Here is an 18129-nt window from a genome sequence, read left to right as displayed (position 1 = left end):
CCGACAGGGAAAAAAAGAAAAATTGATGGAGACCAAGATGTAACCAACTTAAACGTAACCCTGTGGCCTACACTTGCAGAGCGTCCTCACACCCACCCGCTGGAGGTCCCTGAGGGTTCATTTCGGCTTTCCCAAAGCTCATCTGCAGGCAGCTCTCTCTGGATGGACAAGAGAACTGAGGCTCTGTGAGGTTCCGTGATCTGCACAAGGTCACCCATCCATGAGGGGGTGGGGCAGGGACCATTCATTACCCCTCTTAAGCTGTTCAACAACTTAGGGGTGTAGGCAGATGGAGGGTCCATTTGCCAGATGGGCAGCCTGAGGCTCAGAGCTGTGAAGGGACTTGTCCAAGGCCACACAGCCAGGGTGTGAACCTGGTCTGGCCACAGAGGGAACCAGGAGGTTGCAGCCCTCCCTCCCTTCATCCTCACGTTTTTGCCCCCATTATTGGCCCATTTGACAGACAGGAAACTGAGGCTCACACAGGTGAGGCCCAGAGTCAAAAGGGACGGAACCAAGATTCAAACCTGTGTCCATGGCAACCGAGCTATGCTGTCTGTGAATCCAGCCCTCCCTGGCCCGGGCTCACACGCCCCACGAGATGTCCCACTGCCGCTCAGAGGCCCTGGCGCACCCAGACCTTGGGACAAATCACTCCCTCATCCCCTCCACTTGCAACTGAAGGCTCCTTGTGAGCTCAGGAAGCCCTTCCAACTTTCCAGTGTTTATCCCAGCTCCTCGCTGCCAGGTCCCTGGGCAAGCCTGGGCCAGTGGCGCTGATTTCAAACCAGACACGGGCACCCAGCCAAGCGCCACCGCGGTGGGAGCCGGGCGCCGGGGCACTCACAGCGCTGCCTGCACCTGGCCCCCTCCCCTGCTCCATGGCCACCGAGGCGCCTGCCCCCGAAGTCCCCAGGCCCCCAGCCCACCCCACGGCCAACACCGGTGACCAGGAGCACCAGACTCCTGGTCCTGCTCGCTCTCCCCCAGGGACGCGGTTTGGGGGCTCCGGAAAAGCAGCGCTGTCCCTCCCACGTGTGCACTCCCAGGACGGCAGCCAAAAAGCGCTGTCCCTCTGGGGCCACCCACCCACCCGGCACCCTTTCTGGGGTTTCAACCCTCTGATTAGGCATCAGGTCACCATCCCTGCTGGGGCCGAACTGGGCGCCTTACACACCAGCCCATCGGCCTCCAAGTGGGGTCCCCGGCACAGGTCCCGGACCTCCTGCGATCCGTGGCCCCAATCTCTGCCCACCCTTCCTCGGCCGCATCTCCCTGCCCACCGCCAGGCCCGGAAACCTCTCTTACCCGAGCACATGACCAGCCTCTCGCTCACGTCAGCTCCAAATACAACTTGAAGTAACTCTCCCACAAAAACAAAAAGAAAAAAAAAAAGAGAAAAAAAAAGAAAAGAAAAAGAAAGAAAAGTAAAAGGTGCCAGCAAGTGGGTCAGCGGAGTCCACACACACAGACTGCTCTGCTGGCTTCCAGAGGACACACCGCGTCCAAACTCAACCCCATCCTTCCTCCAGGGCTGACCCGGGAGAGGGGCGGCCCCACTGAGTGAGCGCGCCGCCTTCCTGCGAGACTGCGGGCTCCCACCCCGGCTTGGGGGGCGGTGGGGGGAGCCTGTGCAGCCGGCCGGGCCCCCCAGGCCCCCAGCCTGATGGCCGCCTGGAAGGCAGGGCCAGCCGAGGCCCCCCAGGGACAACCCACAGGGCTGCCCGACCCACAGTGGGGCGAGAACGCGGTGTCGGGCCCCAGGATCCCTGCCTGCCTCCTGCCACTCCGGGCCTATAAACACAGGGAATTACATAAGTCCACTCCTCTTGTTGGGAAGCCAAAAGTACGAGCCTTTTCCCCCAGCCTTGGCAGTAAGTAATAATTCCTCATCGCCATGGTAACCCTGGCGGGCTTCCAGCCGACACTCAGGAGCTGAAACACGGGGAGGCCTTTTTATAGCTCGGTAGAAAAACCTCCTCACTGTTCACGGCTCACAGGCGACAGCGAGCTCCAGGCCGGCGTCTCCTCTTCATCCGTCTCCTCCCCGCTGGACTGTCCACCCAGAGGGCGGCGTGGGCGCCCCAGCCCGGATCTGGCATGAACTGAAGCCACTGGCCCTGTCCCTTCCCCATCCTCCAGTCTCCAGGGTGACACGGCCGCTGGGCAGAGGCTCTGCCTTTAAAATATTTTTGTCCTTGGAAGTGCAGGAAAAGCAAACATGACCCCCTCACGTCGGTATTCTGAACCAGGGTCATCTCAGCGGCAGGCCCAGAGAGGGAAAAAAGATGCAGTCACACACACACGCACAGGCCAAAATGGATGGTCTGGTGGTCAGCCAGGGGCCTGAAGCTTGGCTGCAGCTCGCTGTGTGACTCAGAGACAAGTCTGAGCTTCTCTGGGTGTCAACTTCCCATCCGTAGCAGGGGCAGCTCCGCTCAGCTCCCCGGCACTCTGAGCAGCAGCGCCTTCCCAGCAGCAGTGTCAGGGGAAGCCCCCGGAGAGCTCTCCAGTTTCACTCCCCTGCCCCCAGCAACCAGGCGTGGGGCCCAACGCTGCTGGCCCGAGATGGCCTTCTGAGTGACAAGGGGTCCCACGGGGTACAGACGCAGGGAAGGGAACCGCAAGCGCAAAAGTCTGGCAGCCAGACCAAGTTTGGTGTGTTGCAAAAGCGGCAAGGAGGCCGGTGTGGCCAGGGCAGTGGTGAAGTGGGGAGAGTTAAGAAGATGAGGCCAGGGAGTAACAGGGGTGGAGCAGGGGAGGGAGATCACGAGAATTCTGGGCAAATCACATAACTCTGTGGACTAGAGATGCTCCCAAGAATAATAATGACAGCGCCAGCGCCAGGTGAGCACTTCACCTGTTAACCCATCTGTCCTCAAGACGGCACAACAGAAGGCAGGTGCACCCAATATACCAAGAAGGCAATAGGCCCAGAGAGGTTAAGCAGCTTGCCCAAGGTCACACAGCTGGAAAGTGGCTGAGCTGAGGTTTGAATCAGGCAAACCTGGCTTGCACCCACCATGCCACATGGTAGAGTCAGCAAGGAGCCTTAGAGGGTTTGGAGCAGATCAGATCTGCGCGTGACAAAGGTCCAGGGCCACTCAACTGGCCAGGGGACCAGGATGGCTGCTAGGAGCCCTGTGAAGAGGCTTACGGGGAGGCTGCCTGTGTCCTGACTTTCCTCAGCCCATGCTCCAGACTCTCCCAAGAAGACACCCCAGGGTATTTTGGAGGCTTCTACAGATCTGCCTTCTTTTATCCATGGGAAAACTGAGGCACAGAAAGACGTGAGCAACCAAAAGCTGTATTTTTAGACCAAAGATCCAGGCGCTGTCTTCCAGCCCGTGTACTCTCTTGCCCTGACCATCAGGAGACCATGAAACTCAGGAACAGGCCAAACCGGCCCCACCAAAACACAGCCCGAAGCAGGAGGGTCAGAACGCACCAGGTTCCTTTTGTTCTTTTCTGTTTGTTTTGGACACAGACCTGCGCCCAGACCTTCCCAGAGGCTGGCCCTGAAATCAGGAGTAATTCATCCAAACCCCCACCAGAGCTATTTATGCTTTGAGCAGGTTCAAAGCCAGGCCGTGTCATTCCACACTCACTTCTTGTGTCTCCCCCACAAGAAGGCGGGGAGCCGATGGTTTGCTGAGTGAATTTATGAAGGTGGCAAATCATCACAAACCAGAAACAGCCACAGGCAGCACCCTCTAGACAGAGCCAATCACCAAAACTGAGCTTACGTTCACAATAAGTTAGCGTGGGGTCGCCTGCTTAGCAAAAGAATTCCTCGTTCCCCAAGCCTCTGCTGGCGAGCATCCCCTGGTGCTCTGAAAAACCTCGCCCAATCAAGGTCGCTGACAACCTGCACTTTCAGGAACACGTCTGTGGGCAAAGCTCAGACAGTGTGGAAGATCAGAGAAGACGCTACACTGTGATGGGGGCCACAGAGGTGCGGGGTCCCCAAAAAGAGGCAGGAGGGGTCCCGAGGCCGAGCAACCCTGGGCAAAACCCCCAGTTTCTGCAGACATCAGTCTACTCAGTGGTGAAACAGGCACATCTGCCTGCTGCCTTGGTCAGGGTTGACAGAAACCACACCTGGGGGGAGTTGGGGGGGTTCTCAGAGGACGAGAGGCGACCTGTAGTCACAGCTCCCGTTCAGCCTCCAGCCAAGTGGGAGAGATCCCCTTTCACTCCCTCCCCAGGCAGCTGCTTCTTGACCAGACCTGGCAGGGAGGGGGCTAGGGTAAGAGAAGACAAAAATGTGAGCTTTTTTTTAACCTCTTCCTCTCCTTTCCTGAACCCCAGAGCTCCCAGATTTGGGCAGGTGACTACCCCCTCCCCGGGCAGCCTCAGTTTCCTCATCTGAAAAGCTGCTTACAAGATAATTTTGTACCTCCATATGAGGAGATATTCTTCAGCCATAAAAAGGGATGAAGAACTGATTCCTGCTACCACGTGGACAAAGCTTGAAAACACCACGCCAAGTGCAAGAGGTCAGACACAGAAGGTCACACACAATTTGTATGATCCCATTTATGTGACTGTTGTTGGCCAGGGGCTGCGGAGAGATGGGACGGGCAGTGAGGGCTAATGGATTCGGAGTCTCCTTGTGGGGTGATGATGATATTATAGAAGATATGTTCTGAGACATTTTGGATATCTAGAAACCTCTTAAGATATATGAGAACTAGACAGAGGTGTTGGTTGTACAACACTGTTCATGTACCAAAAACCAACGACCCTTTCAAACGGCTAATTTTATATGATGTGAATTTCAGCTCAATTCAGAATAAGAAGGTGCTTTGGTTGAGTGGACACCGTTCTGGTCCTGACCCTCTGAAAGCTGTGTCCACCTCTCAGCTGCTAAGAGTTTCTACCCCAGGCCTGGAGCTGTCAGACAAGTCTACGCACTGGCATGAAGAACAGAGCAGGGATGAGACCGAGATCCCTGCGCTCATGGAGGTGACCCGGGAGGTGAGAAAGTCAACAGCAGGTAACGATGTGCTGAAATCCCCGGCACCTCCGTTAAGAAATAAAATGAGATAAAATAAAAGTAAATTAAAATAAAATAAAATAAATTCACAGCTGCATTGGTTTCCTAGGGCTACACATTGGGCAGCTTGAAGCAAGAACAGCGTGTTCCTTCACAGTGTGGAGGTCAAGGGGTCAGCAGGGCTGCGTTCCCTCCGAAGGCACCAAGGGAGAAGCCCTCCCTGTGTCTTCCAGCTCCTGGTGGACCAGGTCTCCTTGGCTTGTGGCTGCATCCCTCCTGCCTCCACCTCCGCCTTCACTTGGCTGCTCCCCTGTGTGTCTTCTCTTATCAGAACTTCTGTCATCGGATTGGGAGCGAATCCATCTGAGTCTAGAATGAGCTCATCTCCAGACCCTTCACTCGATCACTCAATCTCCTCTGCAAAGACCCTTTGTCCAGTCAAGGTCACATTTGCAGGTTCCACGTGGACATCTCCTTTGGGGACCACGATGCCACCCACGCCCACAATCAAGACTTGCCACTCAGCAGCATCGAACGCCCAGAAACATCATCCCTCATCTCCTCCTCCCTCTCCTTCCTGTCCTGATTCCAGGGAACCAGGCTGGAAGCTGCAGGGGCAGACGCTTGAGCATCCTGAGGAAATCGCCCCCTCCCCTCTCCCCACAGCCAGTCCTCTCCTGCCCTGAACCAACCAAGGACAGACCCCAAGGGACCCAGATCCCTCTCCCTGAGACAGGGATCTGTGATCTACCCGCAGGGGGCTGGCTGGAAAGGGGCCTCCTTGATGGGGAGACTCTGCCCCGGAACAGGGACTTCCCCAGACCAGTGTCCTCCGTCCACTTCATCACTCCTTCCAGGCACAAAAGCACCACAGGTAAACCTTTGGTCATGCTGGTTGAAGGCAGCAAATTGTCCCCTAGGCTGGTTTCCTGTGTGCTGCTGTATTTTAAAAGGGGACTCCCCACCACCACCACCTCCTCTCGGCAGCTGTGAGCTGGCTGTGGGCAGGGCGAATTGCTTACGTCAAACTGCAGCACCACCCTGCGGCCAAGGGCACAGAGCAACTGGCAGGGATGGCTGGGGACAGGCGGGCCCACGCCGGGGCAGCGGAGGAAGGAGGAGGTGTCCAGGAAAGCTCCTGACCACCACCAGCCAGATCTCGGGACCCAACCCAGGAAGGACAAATTATACCAGCCTAGGGACACACACACTCCCATCATGCCAGGCCCTGGGGGAAACAGGCTTCACATGTGTTTCTTGATGCCTCACAATCCCATGGGACACTGCCATCCCCATTTTACAGACGGAGAAACCAAGGAACAGAGAGGTGAAGTGACTTGCCTAAGGGTACACAGCTAGAAACAGCAAAGCCAGGATCTGAACTCAGGGAGTGTGGTGCCTAAGTCTATGACACAAACCATTCAGCTTTACTGTCTCTCAGAACATGTTGAGCTCCTGTGGAGGGCTCTGGGCGAAACTGTGGCCTCAGGCCCACACTTTTGGAAATGGCGTCTCCAGAGGCATTAAACGTGACTTCCCAAGCCTCGGGACCCTCTGTGACATTCCATGGAACGGTCTGCCCAGATCACGGAGGGCCAAAAACTTTTGAGATGAAAGTCACAGCTAAGAACAGAGGCCACAAAATGATGACAGCCAGCTGTGGTCAACAGGGAAGCTCTTTCTAGCACACATACTGTTTTGTTTTGTTTTGTTTTGTTTTGTTTAATTAGGACATTGCTTATAAAATCCAGATTTCCAGCTTTCTTGGAAAAAAATCAGAATATCCAGCATGCCACTTAGCCACAATCCCCACCCCTCCCTTTCACCTCATTCCTTTCCTTGACTGCATCTGAGTTTGAACCACTCCATTCCCTCACCTTGGCCACCTCCCCCCGATGTTGAAAACAGCTGAATAAATGTTGAAAGCCTCACTCAGCAAGGAAATGACAAAGAGAAAGGAGCTCCATTCTTGGGGCTTCAACTGTCTCTCCCTCCTCTTGGCCTGCCATGCTGGTGGCATGAACTTGCCTAGAACAAGGCCCACACAGAAGGAAGAATAGGTAAGACAGAGCCAGCTCTCCAAGGCATGGTTTGAGCCCCTGGATCCAGCCATGCCTGAACGTGTCCTACTCTGGGCTTTGCCATTATGAGTGCCCATCAGTTCCTCCTGTGGCCTAAACCAGCCTGAGCGTGTCTCTACCATGACTCAGGAGTCCTAATTAATAATCACCCTCAGGTCTCGCTTCAACTGACACTTGTCCAAAGAAGTCTGTCCTGACCACAGGCAAATTCAAACCTTGTTACACTTCAGTGATGGCCTGAACTCTGTCCGTGTGACCCTCCCCACTCTCAATGTCACTTGTTTAACTGACCCTCTCCCTCTGGGCGCTAAACTCCTCAAAGGCACAAACGATGCTGGACTTTTCCATCATTCTGATCCCAGTGGCCTACAAATGTCCAGAATATTCCATGTGCCCAACAAATGTAAATTAATCAGCTAGCAAAAGACCAAAAGGGAAAAGAAAATCCATTAAATTTGCTTTCTGCCTTAAATGTGGTAAAGAGTCCAACCACTGAGGTCTATAGAACAGCCCCAGGTCCAGAGACTTACTCCTGGTGCCCCTGGCTCTGTTCCAGCCAGGCCAGCCTCCTCAGAGCTCCTGAAACATCCTGGCCCCAGGGCCTTTGCACATGCTGTTTCCCCCACCTAGACAGCTCATCTCTCCTCCTTGCATATGTCTGGTTCCTTTCCATAGTCCCAGGTCCCGGTTCAAACGCCACCTCCTCAGAAACTACCCTTGATTCCTCTGCTTAAGAGAAGCTCCCCTGAAACTAGACTTGCCCCGCCTGCGTTACTCCTCAGCCAGTATTTCCCTGCCTTGCAATACCATGTTTGTTTCTGCACTGCCCATCTCCCCATCAGCCCATGGGATCCACAAGGCAAGGGCTTGGTGTCTTGTCTGCTGTGTATCACACCTCACCGCCACCCTCAGGAGGCTATGGGGACACCAGGCAGCCGGGCTGCAGGGAAGCAGGAAGCAGACCCCTCATGTCCTGACCAGTCCTGCCCAGCCCAGAGCAGCTGCAGCATGCCTGAGGGCCCTATGTTACACGTGGAGGCTGGCCCACCGCCGGTGCAGCCCTGCCAAGAGATTCAGTCTGGCTCCAGGCTCAGGGAGGGCTGCAGGTGGTGCCGGCACAGTCCCCACAATTAACAGCAGGTGCTGCAGAGTCAGCTTCCTGGGTTCAAATCCCAGTGCTGCCAGCTGCCAGCTGTGTGACCTTGGGCAAGTCTCTTAACCTCTCTGTGCCTGCAGCTTCCTTACGTATAAAATGGGGCTGATAATAGTAGCACCTACCTCGTACTGCTACTCCAGGGAGTATGGGTGTGGACGTATATGATATATGTGGAACACAGGCCAGCATAAAGTAAATGTTCAGAAACCATTAGAAATTGTAGTTAGTATTAATGATAGTGGCCAACTCTCACATAGCACCCAGGAAAGCAAAGGGTCAGGAAGTTTAGTTTGGATAATAAATACAGTATTTGCTCTGTGCCAGGTCCTGTTTGAAGTACTTACATGAATTTTTACAAGTAGGTTTATTTTTATTTAACGTGCTTGTTCTAGCTCTTCCAGGCAGTCTCCCTGGATTGCTGCAACCCTCAGGAGCCACATGGACGCACACAATTCTTCATGTGAGTGTGTCCTCACAGTGCGGGGCAGGAGAGTCCCCAAATCCCAGGAGACAGGGACATACAAGTTGGCACACGGGCAGCCACACCCCATGCCAGCCCAAGCCACAGCCCCTGCTAGACTTCCAGAAATGCAGGTCCCGTCGGGCACCCCAGAAGGTGAAGGATGTTCCCCTCACTACAGTGTGCAGAGGGGCAATTCCCGACAGAGGCCAGGGCATCCCAAGGGCTCAGGCCCCACTGCCCCTACCCGGGGTCTGATGTCTGAGACACAGGACACATCATGGAAAAACAGGGGTCAGTTGCAACTGGGGGTCTGGGGTCTGTATGGACGGCATGTGAGAACAACGCTGCCCCCAGCCACGTCCATCCTTTCTGTCCCCCAAATGAAGTGGGTGCAGCTGGTCTCCCGGTCACCCAGCACAGCAAGGACCCTGGTGAAGCTAGGGTGAGGTGAGGTGGCCCCAAACCAGGCGGTAAGAGCTGGCGAGAACGCCGGCTCCACCACCCGCCAGCTGTGACCTCACTCAGTCCTTCAGTTTCCTCACCTGGAAAGTGGGTCTCAGGATCATTATCACAGCACCACAGGCAGGACTAGGAGTGTCCAAGAGCCAGCAAATCAAAGCCACAAAAAGAGAAAGATTAGAAAAAGAAAGAAGCTGTTTTAATTCCCACAAATGGGCTGCTTGCTTTGTCGTTAAATGAGACACAATTTTATTTTCCGGATCACAATGGTTTCTGTTTGGATTTACGGCAATCTTGGAAGAGATGACGTGATCTCTTCAGCATTTCAGCCTCTTGAGGTCTCGAATCACTCTAAATTAGCATCTTCCTCAAAGGGCACATTCCAGCAGAGACAGCACTCCGGGTGACCCACCCAGGATGATCTGGAGGCCGAGGCAGGAGAACCGGAAGGATGTGGGCTCTGGGGCAAACAGCCTGGGTTCTAATATCACTTGCAGTGTGGCCTCAGGCAAGTCACTTAACCTCTCTGTTCTTCAGTTTCCTCATCTGTGACGTGAGGGATGACAACAATCCCTACTTCACAGTGGGTTTTGGAAGATTCAGTCAATTCCAGCAGGCAAAGTGCAACGTGATTACTCCTATGAGCGCTGTTACCGTTCCGGCTGTCATGTGCTGTCATTCCAAACGGGTTAGAAACCGCCGACTGCAGGACACAGACAGACCCACCTGGATCCCTGGGGTCTGGGGACCCCGGCGCCGCCCAGGCCCACTGGTAGCACCGAGAGGCAGGGCCTCCCTCCTCCCTCCAGCTGGGGGCAGGGATTACCCTCAGATGAAAGGAGACACATGTCAGAGCTGAAGATTAAAAACAAGTACAATTATCGGGCAGGCATCCATCCATAATTACGAATTTGATGTAATTAGGCACCCCACTAACTTCATTACTTATTTATTTACGGGATTGCTTATTTAATTTATGGGCCTCCTTCCCTGAAAAGCCATCTTAGCTGACACCCCTCGGGCAGGGGAGGAGGGGACCCCCTGCCCTGTCCCCACCCCCACTCCTGGGCTTCCATATGTCAAGCTCCAGCCTCGCCCCAAAATAGCTCCCCAGAAGGCCTCCATGACTCTGGCCAAGAGAGCAGGATCACACAAGGCCCAACACTCACTCAACAGCACTCGGCGCCAACGGACAGCACTTGACCCAGAAGGCAGGAGGTGCGGAGCCTCCTTTACACTCTCACCTTCCAGCAGAGGAAACCCAGAGGGAAGAAGGGTCATTTGAGCCACGCCTGCCAGCCACCAATTCCTGACGTGAGGCACTGGAACAACAGGCACACTGGTGCAAACAATGAGGCTGCTGCTTCCCAGCTTGGAGGAGGAGAACGAGCACTTAACTCTTGCCAAATAAATTTCTATAAGTCATCTGATGTCTCAGAGCCTCAGTTTCCTCATCTGTCAAGTGGGAGCGTTAAGAACAACAGCCACAGCTCGCTAACCCTGAAACCCTCAACAGCTGCTCCCCGGTGCTACCCCAAGGTCTCTGCCAACGCAATAAGGCAAGAAAAAGCAAAATGGCTTTTCAAAAAGACTTTCTAGCTTTATTCATAATAGCCAAGAACTGGAAACAACCTAAACATTCGTTAACTCAAGAATGGATAAACAAACTGCGATACATTCATATAATGGATTATAAGCATGCAATTACAAATGAATCTCAGAAACACCACGAAGAGTGATAGAAGCCAAACACAAAAAAAGTACACACTTTAAGATAATTTTATTACAAAAATCTAGAAGATTCTATAACTTCTATGGTAGCAGGTTCTTTAGGGGGCGTGATGGAAACACGCTACATCTTAACTGTGGTGGGAGTTATATGAATATTTACATTTGTCAAAACTCATGAAACAGAACCCCCAAAATGAGTGCATTTTATTACAGATTAGTTAAATCTCAATAAGGCTGGGGTTTTGTGGGGAGGTTTTAACTGTAACAAACATATATACATATACTAGCACCACTAACTCCTGTCCCTGACAATTTCCCCATTTCCAGATCAGGTCTGCTGGTTCTTTAAAGACCCCCTAAGTTCCCCCAAAGCCCCTGATTTATGAGCCCTGGACAAGGCAAGTCAGGGTTGAATCCCAGATTTATCCCTTCCTTCCTGGGTCATTTAGGGCAAATCACTTTGCCTCTCTGCCTGTCTAGTTCCCCATCTACAAAAGCAGGGTTATAAATAGCATGACCCTTGGAGACTTACTGTAGAGTAAAATGAACCAAGGTGAAAGTACCTGCTGCTGGCCCCGGCATACAGCAGGGGCCTCATTACTGCTGCTGCAAAATGATGAATGGGCAAGCACCAGGCCCAGTGTAGCCAGGGCTGGCCAGGATTCCCATCCCCTCGACACACACAAGCGCCCCCCGCCAGACAAGACTCCAGGCCTGGGTAGCTGCCCCCATCACTGACAGTTCCAGGCTGCCCCCATTTGAAACTGCAACCCCCCAAGACCAGACCACCCACAGTTAACTGACGCCTGCTGTTTAGGACAGGACAAGTCTCCTCGCCTCCCCTCAACTCACTCCTCCCAGGAGGGCAGACCAAAAAGGATGGGGACCCCGTGGGGAGGGGCTGGCCCTGAAGGCAGCACAGGACACTCTGTGGTCATTTGGAGACAGAAACTGGCCAGCAGAGAGCACATCCTGATGCAGAGGGGCATCTTGGCGGTCTGGCCATCACAGATACCCTAACAAGAGAGGGACAGGGTCACCCCGCAGCCCACCCACTTACTTAAGAGAAAAGATAATAGTGAGAGGAAACCAGGGAGGGGGCTACGGCGACTGTGGCTTCTGTGTCAAGTCACATGTGCCTGTCTGAGGGGACTCCTGCCGCCCTGTGAGTGATGGGGACAGCAGGCAGCGCCCGGGAGCCACGGCGGGAGGGGCGTCCCCCGGGCCTGATTAGAGGGCCAGCCGCAGGCAGACACGCTCAACTGTCAGCCTCGTCCTCCCAGCCCGCCATCAGAGGCACCATTAATTGCTGTCATTTGAGGGTGGCCTGTGGGGAGAAGGAGGGAGGCTGCGAGGAGGGGAGGGGATGGAGGAAGGAGGGGAAGGGGAGGCCAGGAGGGGGAGGGACGGCTCGCCCAGGGCTGAGCACCCTGAGCTGGAGGGAGAGAGAACCACCTCCACCCAAAAGAGGGACCGGGGCCCCCCAACTAGGGACAGAGCCAGTCGACCCATTGAGGTAGGACAAATGGAGTCCCAAGAGGTGTGATTCTGCCTGTCCCAGCCCCATGAACCTCCCCCACCCCCACACACACGCCTGACCACTGGTCTGCCTGCAGGTGGTTGGTCTTGATCTCCACGCCAGGGGATCCAGAAAGCCTGGCCCCCCTCCAGTCCTGCACCCACACGTGACCCCTCATCCCTCATCTACATGCCACCAGGCACCACGCTGGGAGAGGTTCAAGGCTTGGGCAAACCCCACTTTCCCACCTGTGCCCCGCACTCACACAGCTCCCTGACCCAGGATGCCTGGAGCTCCCCTCCCCCACCACAGGGTCAAAACCTACACCTGGCTTAGGGGCCCGACCCAAATGCCACCTTCTCCAAGGACTGACACCGACACAAAAGATTCTGGAGCTGGACTCCCCCTGCCCCTCACACACCAGGGATGTCACATCACCTCCCCGCATCTCGGTTTCCTCACCTGTAGGATGGGGTGAGGACAGTGGGGCGCCTCTGCGGCGGCTGAAGTGTTTGCTGCTGCTGCTACGTGATCGTTCAGGACATTCGTCCCCTTGATCCACACACGTCTCCCCTTCTGCCTCTCATTATGGTTCTTTGTAGAAATTCCTGTTCCCACGTCCCCTGTCTCTGGCCCCACCACACCCCCCCCCACCAGGTGAGGAGGGTCGCAGAGAGGCTCCCCAAGCTGCCAACCGGGAGCTACCAGGCACAGGGTCCATGGCACCTCTGTCTTCTGGGAGGGAAGGCCAGAGCACCCACCCGGCCTCCACGCCCCGGGCAGCCCCCCTCCCATCCACCCCGTCCTGTCCCCAGATAGGCCTTGTCTCTGAGCTGACGAGCCACTTGGGTCCTGCCAGGGGGGGCTCCTGGAAGCATTCGCCTCCCTCGGCAGGGGAGGGACCCCTCCTCGCCCTCCCCCGTCTGTCTGCCTCCCTCCTCCCTCAGGCGTGATGGATCACCCCAGAGGAGGAAGCTAAGTGCCTGCAGACAAAAAGCCCTTTTATCGTCCTCGGGTGGGCCACTGGCATGACAAGCAGATAACTCAGCCACAGGAGGAAGGCGCACCATTAGGCCTGCGATGCAGATTGATGGAGGACCGAGAGGCAGAGGAGGAGAAGGAGGGAAAAACACCCCAGGCAAGGCCGCCTTCCTTCCAACTTCAAAGGCACCAAAACACCAGGGAGAAAGCCTGGCTGGGCTGATCACCTTGAGGGGACTACCACCAGCATCACCCCTGCTCCCCACCCCCAAGATGTAACCCACTACTGTGGGGCCCAAGGTCTGGCTCAGGAAGCAGGTAACCTCCAAGGCTGGCCTTCCCTCCTGCCTACAGTTTGGGGATGCCCTAAAGGCTCAGGAACACAGGAATGAGGCCGGACTCAAGAAAACCCCACCCACGTGACTCATGCACACGCCCCGCAAATCAAGAGGCCCACTGCAAACAGCCTCGGGGCCTTTGCACCAGCTGTTCCCACTGCCTGGGACACCCTTCCTCCAGACACCCGCACACTCCCTTCCCTCCTCCTGCAGGTGTTTGCTCAAATGCCACCTTCTCAGGGTGGCCCACTCTGACCCCCCATTTGAAACTGCACCCCCCTCAAGACCAGACCACCCACAGGCTCCCCAAACTCCTTCTCTGCTGGTTCTTCACCCTAGTGCTCTCCACCAAGGACACACTATGTATCCAACTCTCTGTCTGGCCCAGGGAGGACAGGGTGCCTATCCGGCCTATTCACAGCTCCATCTCCAGCACCCAGAATGGGGGCTGGCACACAGTAGGTTCTTTAGAAACAATCATTCAATGAATGAATGTGTTCGGAAAAAGTAAAATCTCCCAATAGCAGCCAGTCCTGAGCCAGAACGTGCCCAGCAGTGCCCTCAGCAACGCTTGGAGGACGTCCACTTGACAAACGAGGAAACCGAGGCCCAGAAGTGTCGCAGCTCCCTGGAGTTTGCACCAGCTCTGCAGGAGACCTGCCCACTGCAGAACCGCCCCAGGGACTCATGACGCCAGTCCAGGGCTGGGTGTCACGACCAAGGACCAAAACCCACCCGCCACCTGCCTCTCAACACTGCAGCCTCAGGGAGGCTCTTCTCCATCTCCTGGCCTCAGTGTGCCCCTCTGTACAATGGGGCTGCCCCAGTGACACCGCTCCCACCTCTGCTGTCCTTCCCGGGACACCACCCAAGTCCCAGCTGCACCGAGTGTGGCCCAGATGGGGAAACAGCAGTGAGAAGTGCTCAGCAGCCCACAGAAGCAAAAAGCACCAGATCTCAATCCCACCGTGGAAGCCAGGCTGGGGCTCCTCAGACCCTGCCTCAACCCTCTTTGGGGCCAAACCCAGCTGACAACCCCTCCCAGCCACGGAAGAACAGCTGAGTCGATAAGATGGAAAGAAAGATGCTGGCAGTGCTGAGCGAGTGCTTACTACCTGCTAAGCACTGGGTCCCGAGCCTCAGTGGGAAGGATGCCCAGTGGCACAGCGGGGAAGGGGCCAAGCTGCCCTTTGCGGGGGACAGCGCCTGTGCCCCAGTAGCCTCACCCCCATGCCCACTGACCACCCCTTCCTCGCTGGCACGGACAGGGGCTGGGCGCTTGCCCCATGTGACCCCCACCACGCGTCCTCCAGGAGGGGTCTCCACTGCTTCCCCACATCGCCTGACTCTTCGGGAGCATGGGAGGCCTTGAGGGGAGAGAAGTGAGCTTTCCTCATCACACCCACAGGGGTCTCTGGGGACGTGATCGCCTTTCCCAGGCCTCGGTCAGCCGGCAGCCCCCTGTCCGGGGGGCAGAGGACAAGACATGGGGAGAGGGGCCGCAGATTCAGCCCCCTCCTCTGCAAGGTCTCCCAGCAGCTTCAACAAAATTACAGAAACGCTGCCATCTTAGCAACCATCTACTCATCGCCAACTCTATGGGGGGGGTTCCCTCCCCATTTTATAGATGGGGAAACTGAGGCACCAGGTGGCTAGGAACCTTGCCCAAGGTCACACAGACAGTACGTGGCAGAGGGAGATAAGCACGCAGGCAGCTGGGATCCAGGGTCCCCACTGGGGCCCACCTGCCTCTCTTGGCTTAAAAATAATATAGAATAAAAGATGCCTTCCTTCTCTCTCCCACCAGCCAGGCCAGTACCTGAATCCCCCACTGACACACACACACACGTCTGGACTGCCTTTCCTGTCCCCTGACACCCAAACCCTGCCAGCGCCCCTCGGGCGCCTCTCCAGTCCCCCGGTGTAGAAGCTCTCTGGGGAACCCCTGCCATCAGAGGTACCAGGTCGGGGAGGGGGGCAATAGGCACAGACCTGCCCAACACAGGCCTCAGTCTGCTCGGCTGTGAAATGGGCATACTGGGGAGGAATCTGCCGGGTTCCCTGGGCAGGTCAAAGGATGAGAGTCCCAGCTCTTTGCTCCCAGCTGAAACTTGGGACGGGTGACCCGCCCGTGCCTCAGTTTCCCTGTTTGTAAAAGGATAACAGCCCATTTTGGAGCACGGCTGTGAGGGTCACAATGTGAGGTGACATGAAAAGAAAGCATGCACTGTGGTGGTGAGCTTGGTGAGAGACTCCTTTGCGCCCGGCACCGGCCTGAGTCAGCCATGTAATCACCGCAGCAGCCCTCTGAGGGCACGCTTATTGCCCCCAGTTTACAGGCAGGAAAGTGGAGGCACGGGGGAGGAACGACTTGCCCTGGGAGCCCCGTGTGAAAGTGGCAGTCAGCGCCGAGACTGGAACCCAGGCCGCCTCCTCTCCCGCCGGGCACTGTGATGGACGGTGGCACACAGGTGTCCCGCCCGAGGGCTTCCTCCAGCGTCCAGCGTCCCAACACGTGGGTCTGTGCGCAGGCCCTGCCTCCCCCAAGGCCATGGCCCGCCATCAGAGCAAGAACCCCAGAGACATAAAAGCCACCGACCCACAGCTACACTGTCAGGGACAACTCCTCCTCTCAGGTATCATCTGGAACTCCCCGCACGCAGCCAGACAGCATCCCGTCCCAGGGGACCCCACCACCTCCACCCTGGGCACTCCTGGCGTGCCGTGCCCGCCCCACAAGGCCACGCCGAGCCCCACCACCGCATCTGCCAGGCCGAATCTGGCATCCCAGCAACGCCCGAGCCCTGCCCCTCAGCAGGTCCCAGCAATACGACTGCGCTAGAGACGGCAAGTGGGGACAGCCATGAACCTACCAGAAGCCGCCACCAGCAACGCCGTGTCCTCAAAACCTCTGGGGGGCCTGGAGGGGGAAACACAGGCTTTGTTAGTAAGACTCACAGCCTCCACGCACGGGCTAGGCACAACCACATCAAGGTGTGGGTGAAGGCGGCGCGGCCCCCCGGCCTGGGCCTGGTGCACTGTACACACCAGGCCAAGTATTTCTCCACGACCACCCTATGAAATGGTACTGCTGCCCCATTTGACAGAGAGGGAAACTGAGGTTCAGAGAATCAGTCTCATGACCCAGGTCCCACAGCTAGGAAGTCACTCCGCAGGGGATTCCAGAACTGTGTTTATGAAGGCGGCCCACACCCCGGCAAGGCCCATATCACAGTGTCGCTGTGAAACTCCCCCGTTAACTTCCCAGAGGACCCTCTAAAAAGTCCGTGAGTGACATCCGAAGGAGGGGGTGGGCCTACCACTCTCATTCAGGAATTTCTAACTGAGTCACCCGTCAAGGTCAAAACCAGTCTGATAAAAGTTAGCGTCCAGAACAAAGAAAGGACACTCACAAATAAAGCCAGTCAACCCAAAAGAAAAACGGGCAAAAAGACTTGACCGCACTTCACCAAAGGGGATCTAGAAACAGCCAGTTAGCACACAAAAAGATGTTCGATATCATGAGTCATCAGGAAAGTCCAAATTAAAACCACGAGACACCACTACACACCTACGTGGGTGGGTAAAATAAAACAGACAGTACCAAGTGCTGATGAAAATGCGGAGCACCGGGAATTCTCAGACGCTGCTAGTGGGATGCAAAATGGTGCAACTACTTCGGAAAATGGTTTGGCAGTTTCTTAAAAGTTAAACATGCATCTGACCATGTGACCCAGCAGTTCCACTGCTGGGTGGTTACCTGAGAAAAATGAAACCGTATGCTCACACAAAGCCTTGTAACATGAACGTTCATAACAGCTTTATTCATAATCACAAAAAACTGCTATCTAACCATCCATCCCACAGACAAAAGGATAAACAAACAACGGTACATCCATACCATGGAATGCTGCTCCGCAGCAAACTGCAACAAACTACAGACACACACAACCACATGGAGAAACGCCAGACTCATATGCTGAGCACAGAGGCCAGGCTCAAAAGGCCACACGTGCTACGATTCCATTTACAGAATCATGGGAGAGGCAAGACCCCGCTTGCACATGTAGAGAGGTCTGCAGGGCTAGACACACCAGGACAAAAAGCCCTAGTGATTCCCACAGAAGTTAGGAGGCCGATCACCCCTAGAGAGAAGACAGCGGGGGTCTCCTTAACAACCATTCATTAACCTTCACCCGTGTGTTATGCGATCTTTATTGGGTTAGCTTCCGCACAAAAAAGAGCAAGTTAAACAGTAAGGGGCAGACCACTGGACAGAGGCCAAAAACCTGGCTGTGGTCCCAGCTCTTCCACTGACAACTGTGACCTCGGGCAAGCCCCCAGGTCTCTCTAACCTCAGTTTTCCTATCCAGAAAATGGGCTCATTCCCCATGGTTGTCTT

General features: G+C 55.6%; 1 protein-coding gene across 29 annotated transcripts in view; it reads right to left on the bottom strand.

Moving 5' to 3' along the window:
- The window catches only part of NCOR2 (nuclear receptor corepressor 2), a 215037-nt gene that overhangs the window by 167591 nt on the left and 29317 nt on the right, over positions 1-18129 (bottom strand). For 27 of the 29 annotated variants that reach the window (XM_074355898.1, XM_074355895.1, XM_074355901.1 and 24 more), the window contains one exon: positions 16601-16647. The exons of 1 other annotated variant lie outside the window; for it this stretch is intronic. The gene's annotated coding sequence lies outside the window, so the exon portion shown is untranslated. Of the gene's footprint in view, positions 1-1308; positions 1798-16600; positions 16648-18129 lie in introns of those variants that run through there. One more of the 29 variants, XM_074355896.1, reaches the window with a different exon arrangement.

The sequence above is a fragment of the Camelus bactrianus genome, chromosome 32 (genome assembly GCF_048773025.1).
Source record: "Camelus bactrianus isolate YW-2024 breed Bactrian camel chromosome 32, ASM4877302v1, whole genome shotgun sequence".
Taxonomy (NCBI): domain Eukaryota; kingdom Metazoa; phylum Chordata; class Mammalia; order Artiodactyla; family Camelidae; genus Camelus; species Camelus bactrianus.
The sequence above is the reverse complement of the archived record's forward strand: the minus strand, read 5'-3'. Positions and strand labels throughout refer to the sequence as shown.